Here is a 5,422-nt window from a genome sequence, read left to right as displayed (position 1 = left end):
GTGGGACCTGCGATGCTGTTGGTCGGGGGGATGGGAGCAAGTAGGACCTGCAGTGGGTGGGGGGCAGGTAGGAGCAGGTAGGACCTGCTGAGATAGGAGGGTGTGGGGGGCTAGGAACGTGGCCTCTGGTTTCCTTTCGCCTGCTTTTCTTTATAATCTGAAGATCTGTGCCCCCTGAATTTCAGCAGGACTACAGAAAAATTGGGAGCTTAGAGTAACACATGTCTGAAGTCTTGAGTATTAGTGCTGGAGTTCTGGCTTGTTCTTCCCCAGTGCGTCTCCCTCGCCTTCTGCTCTCCCACCCAGAGCAGCAAACTTCCAACTGATAGCATAAACAAGATGAGAATCTAAAAGAAGCATCTAAGAAATTGTGTTATGTGTTGGGGTCCATCACAGGTGCTAAAACAAATACCTCAAAATCAAGCAGCTGTAACAATCACATTAGCAAAGAAAAAAACTAGTAAGTACTGGACTCATTTTTTTAATACACCTCAAAGGAATGTTGGGATGTAAAGAAATGCACCACATAAAGACAGTGCCGCTGCACAGACCAAGAGGAGAATGTATGTCATGATAGAAGAAATGAAAGGGACAACCACGCACACACAAAATCAACCCAGATCATCTGCCTCTCAAACGTAATACCATAGCAGTAAACAGATATTTATAGCAGGTTTAAATATTTAACTCCTTAGAGCTTTCCTAGTAAACTGTTTCCATCCCTTTCTTTAATACAGGATGTTATAGGATTATGTTTAATATGTTATAGGAAAAGGTGGCAATTGCCATTTTATTGATTCTGCATTGTTTTAGAAACAACTTCCTGTTGATTAAAGGGATCAACAGGTTTCCAGGCAAAGAGACTAAAAGAAATGTTCTTAATTTCTAAGTATCGAAATTTATGTTTTCTTCATGAAGAGTTTTTCCACATTGGTTTCTGTTAATCAAGCTGGATAACTAGCACCCTGCACAACACGTGTGTCCAATACCTGTTTGGTTCCAGTGAGGGTGATAAAATACTGGAACCCACAGGGCATCCGTGTGACTATGTGAACAAGGTAAGTCACGGTGTACAGAAGAGCAAGCTTCCATGTAAAAGCTAGAAAATTGACTGTAATATAGCATGGGAGAATGAGAAAGAAAGGACAGGATTTTTTTTTTTTTTTCTGTGAAGGGTGAAGACAGTAAAAGGCCATGTTAGCAAGACTCAGTTTTTATGAGAGCGGTTTGGGACAGGGCTGGGTTCGGTTGCAGAGTGATTGAGTTACTATAGAGTGACTAGTTCTGTATAGCTCAAGGGAGAAAACCAGTGGCAATGGATGTTTTCTTTCATGTGCAGCCTTTGTGTTGTGTTTTATTTTATTTGTGTCCCATCTCTGGGTCGACTGAAATCATTTAATGCATACTTGTTTTATTAGGAAAGGGAAGTTTTCCATTTTGGGGGGTAGGAATAAACACTTCTCTGGAAGTTCCCACATCCCTGGGCCTAAGGACCTTGGGAACTACTTGTTTTAGGGTGTGAGAGCTGAAGAGGGGGTTCAGCCACCCAGGAGGGACCCTCTTGTCCCTTTGCAGCGGTGATACTCTTGGGAGCAGCTGGGCAGTAGGGAGACAAAGCAGCTTCATGACGCAGCCCTAGCCTTGAGCTGCTGTGGAAGCAAACAAACTCACTATTGTCTGCAGATGGTAATTGCTCAGTTCTGTTGTTCACTCCGCTGGGGATGGGGTCCCTGAGATTGCCAGTTGGTATTAACAGGAGGTAAATGATAGGGGAGGTCATCTCAATTTTTCAGACTAAAAGGTTTTTTAAAGCCTTTTGTGATGGGAAAGCATTTGAGGAGGGGGGAAAATGTGGGAAAATACCATTCCACCCTTTCGTAGCTAAAACATCGTCACACAAGCCAGTTGTCCCTCAGTAATAAATACATCAGAGTAGCATGAGATGACAAGGGGTCTATTTGAGACAGGAGCTAAGGGGGGACGGCAGCGATCCCCTTTGACCCACAGCCAGCACTACCTTCAGCAACTGTATAGAAAGCCTTTTCTGTACTGAGTGTTATTGATCTTCTCAAGGGAGCATAACTCATGCTTTCCACTGTGTATTCTTCACAGGGTGATCAAATCGGATAGACATTTCTGAAAGGGCTTTCAAGTACTTTTTCTGAGTCAGACTGTGCATTTCATTTACATATCCCAGATACAAATGTTTCCTTTGTTGGGAATGAATGTGTCGTGCATAGAAGTCGTTAATCCTTGGAGAAAAGGGTATCTGTCATAGCTAATATTTTGAACTTTTATGGTGAGTTACCTCTTTTCAGGAGCCGGCAGTATTTTCAGAAGTTTCCCGTCTTAATTCAATCTTACACTTTTTAGCTCAAATCTGTATTATTCTACAGTTCAATTAAAAACTACGGAAAAGGGACTTCCCTGGTGGTCCAGTGGTTAAGACTCTGTGCTCCCAATGCAGGGGGCCTGGGTTCGATCCTGGTCAAGGAACTAGATCCCATATCCCGCAACTAAGACCAGGCACAGGCAAATAAATGCACAGTAAGAACTGTGGCCATGTGGGATAGCTTAACCATTCAAAGGGCATGTTAGAACAATACAAGGCATTCGAATAGATGTATCCGACCGTGTATGTAGGTAATTGCATTCGTGTGTGTAGTTGAATTCGTGTGTGTGTAATTGCGTTCACACACAGAAACCTAAATTGCCATGAGTAAGAGTGACACAGTGAGTCATACCCCCCAGAACTTAGAAGTAAGATTGGCCTCTGAGAATTAAACGGACATGAACTTGGGCGAACTCCAGGAGGTGGTTGAGGGACAGGGAGGCCTGGCATGCTGCTGTCGATGGGGTAGCAAAGAGTCGGACATGACTTAGCAACTGAACAGCAACTGAGTGTTAAAATAAGCCCACGAGACAGCACAGGAATGTATAAAATGATCATACGTGATAGGTAGTATGTCTGTAGTTCAGCAAGATTTCCTTGTGACCTGATTTAGTGTATTAGAACTTACTAAGACTTGGTCACCCAAAGTAGTATTAAAAAAAAAAGAGTCACAGAGGCAAAAATAGGCAGTGTCCATTCGAATGCTATCCAGAGGAGAGCGAGTCTGTGGCCAGAACCTTGGAGCGTTGTAGTTGCGCTGGCAGGGCGTTTTGTTATGGGGAAGGACAGGGAGAGGTAGCCAGCCGTGTATGGCTTTATTGGCAAGATCATCCGAGTGAGGAAACGGATGCAACAGGCGCGCTCAGCCTGATGCCATTGGATACTTGATTCAGCTCATGCCTGTCTCGATTCCGCCGTCACCAGTAACCTTCTAATTTTGGTCAAGCTTCTCGTGGAGGTCTGCCAGTGGGGAGAGCGTGCCCTGGTGGCATCGGTGCTGGTCCCGGCCTTTGTGACATTTACCTTGCTCATTGTGAACTGATGAATCGCTCTTCTGGTGTCACACGTCAGTCTTGTGAGCTTCGGCGATGGGAGTCGGCCCTGAGGGGTGGCGCGGCTTCAAAGAGCTGATGAAATGGGCTTTCTGAGCCAGGAAAGCCGAGACAGGACTTGGGATGGTCAACGGAGGAGGTGGTGGGGAGCTGGACATGGTGAAGGGTAATTGGGAAACTCTGTGTATGGCTCTTTTCCTCCCACTGTTTCAGTTTCCTTTCCATCAAGATGCCTTATTTTGTTTTTTATTTCAAGTGATGTTTATCAGTTGTGGGGGTGACTGGTCATGGATGGAAAAAGCGAATGTGACTACTTATGTAGACTATACTTATATAGAGTATATTATATATGCATAGTATAGGTGACTATATTATGTAGAGCCCTCTTGGGAGGTGACCCAAGCAACAGCCTCACAAGCTTTGTCTTCCTGGGTTTAAGCATGTCTATTAGTTGACTTGGGCTGCTACAACAAAATACCATGGACATGGTGGCTTACACAACAGACATTTATTTTTCTTAGTTCTGGAAGCTGTAATTGCAAGATCTGGATGCTAACACGATTGGGTTCAGGTGATTCTTCCCAGCTGGCAGACAGCCTTTCCACAGTCCATGAACCTGGAGGACGAGAACTCTGGTGTCTCTTCCAGTTTTTATAAGAACATTAAGCCCATGAGACTCATGAGAGTTTCCCCTCATGAGCTAAACTATCTCCCCAAGGCCCCACCACCAAGTAACATCACACTGGGGGTTAGGGCCTCAACATCTGAATTTGTGAGGGTAAGGAGACACAAGCGTTCAAGGTATAAGAGCATGTATGTTACACACACATGCATAGAATGTGTTGATTACTTCAAGTGAAGTCTTTTGGTATAGGTTATTTTGAGACAGTGTCAACTAAGCTCACACTTCTGGTATGAATTAGAAGTCCTAAGAATTGTCTATGCCTTGGAATAGGAAATGGTAACCCATTCCATATTCTTTTGCCTGTGGAATCCCATGGACAGAGGAGCCTGTCAGGCTACGATCCATGGGGTCACAAAGAGTCAGACACACCAACACACATTATTAATAAGTACTTTTTGTTAAGGAAAAAAAAGTTTCCTGGAATAGATAACTTCTAAACTCACTTTACAGACCCAAAATTTGGAATAACTTTTTTTCATAGAGAAAGGGAAATGGAATAATCTACTAGTTGATGAGAAATTAGTAATTCATGGGACTTTGGGTTATTACCACCTGTGTATCCCACTGTATCCCATTCGACACACATGTGTACTGAGAGCCTGCCATGTGCACAACCCTGGCTGACTGTCCTACGACTTGCAGACCGGAGTGCTGTGGTTCTGTTCTCAGAAGTTGCAGTACAGTACTGGATGGGACCCTAAAGTCCTTTGGAAAGTGTCCTTTCCACATAGTGATCTGCCATCAGTTGTATAATTTTTTTAAAACCTTTCAATCTGGTCTTCTTTTAGTGACTGACAGTCCCCATCAAAAATACCTAAATTCCATGTAATGACTTCTGATGTTGCTACAAAGCGTGTGCACTGCCCTGGGGGGTCTTCTTGGTGCCCCCCACCTTTTCACTGAGGCTCACCTATGAAGAACTAGCTGAACGCCCCGCTGTTTTCCATCTGCTGTATCTGTTCAGAGGCTTCATGCCAACTGTAACTCAACCTCTCCGGGTGGGGACCTGACAAGTGCTCAGCATTGTTGTTTTGTGTTGTGCGGCATGTCAGTTAGCAGGTGACCTGACTTCTTCCCAGAAACATCCCTTAAGGACTCAGAAATACTGTCTGTAAAAACAGACAAAAATGCTGACTGCAGCAACTCTCAGCACTTGTCGTCATTTCCTCCCTGGCGATATTCTGACCCATCTTTGTAGTGAGCCGCTGCATCTGATCAGCTCTGTGGTGCTGGCATCGCAGCGTGGGCACGTTAGCGCACAGAACAAGCACAGGCACGCCATGCGCCCCCCAA

The 5,422-nt window shown here is 44.6% G+C and overlaps 1 protein-coding gene across 5 annotated transcripts in view; it reads left to right on the top strand.

The window, feature by feature from the left end:
* Window positions 1-5,422, top strand: part of JPH1 (junctophilin 1) — a 91,572-nt gene that overhangs the window by 72,281 nt on the left and 13,869 nt on the right. The gene's annotated exons all lie outside the window — the stretch shown is intronic.

Source organism: Bubalus kerabau, chromosome 14 (genome assembly GCF_029407905.1).
Source record: "Bubalus kerabau isolate K-KA32 ecotype Philippines breed swamp buffalo chromosome 14, PCC_UOA_SB_1v2, whole genome shotgun sequence".
NCBI classification, from domain to species: Eukaryota; Metazoa; Chordata; class Mammalia; order Artiodactyla; family Bovidae; genus Bubalus; species Bubalus kerabau.
The sequence above is the reverse complement of the archived record's forward strand: the minus strand, read 5'-3'. Positions and strand labels throughout refer to the sequence as shown.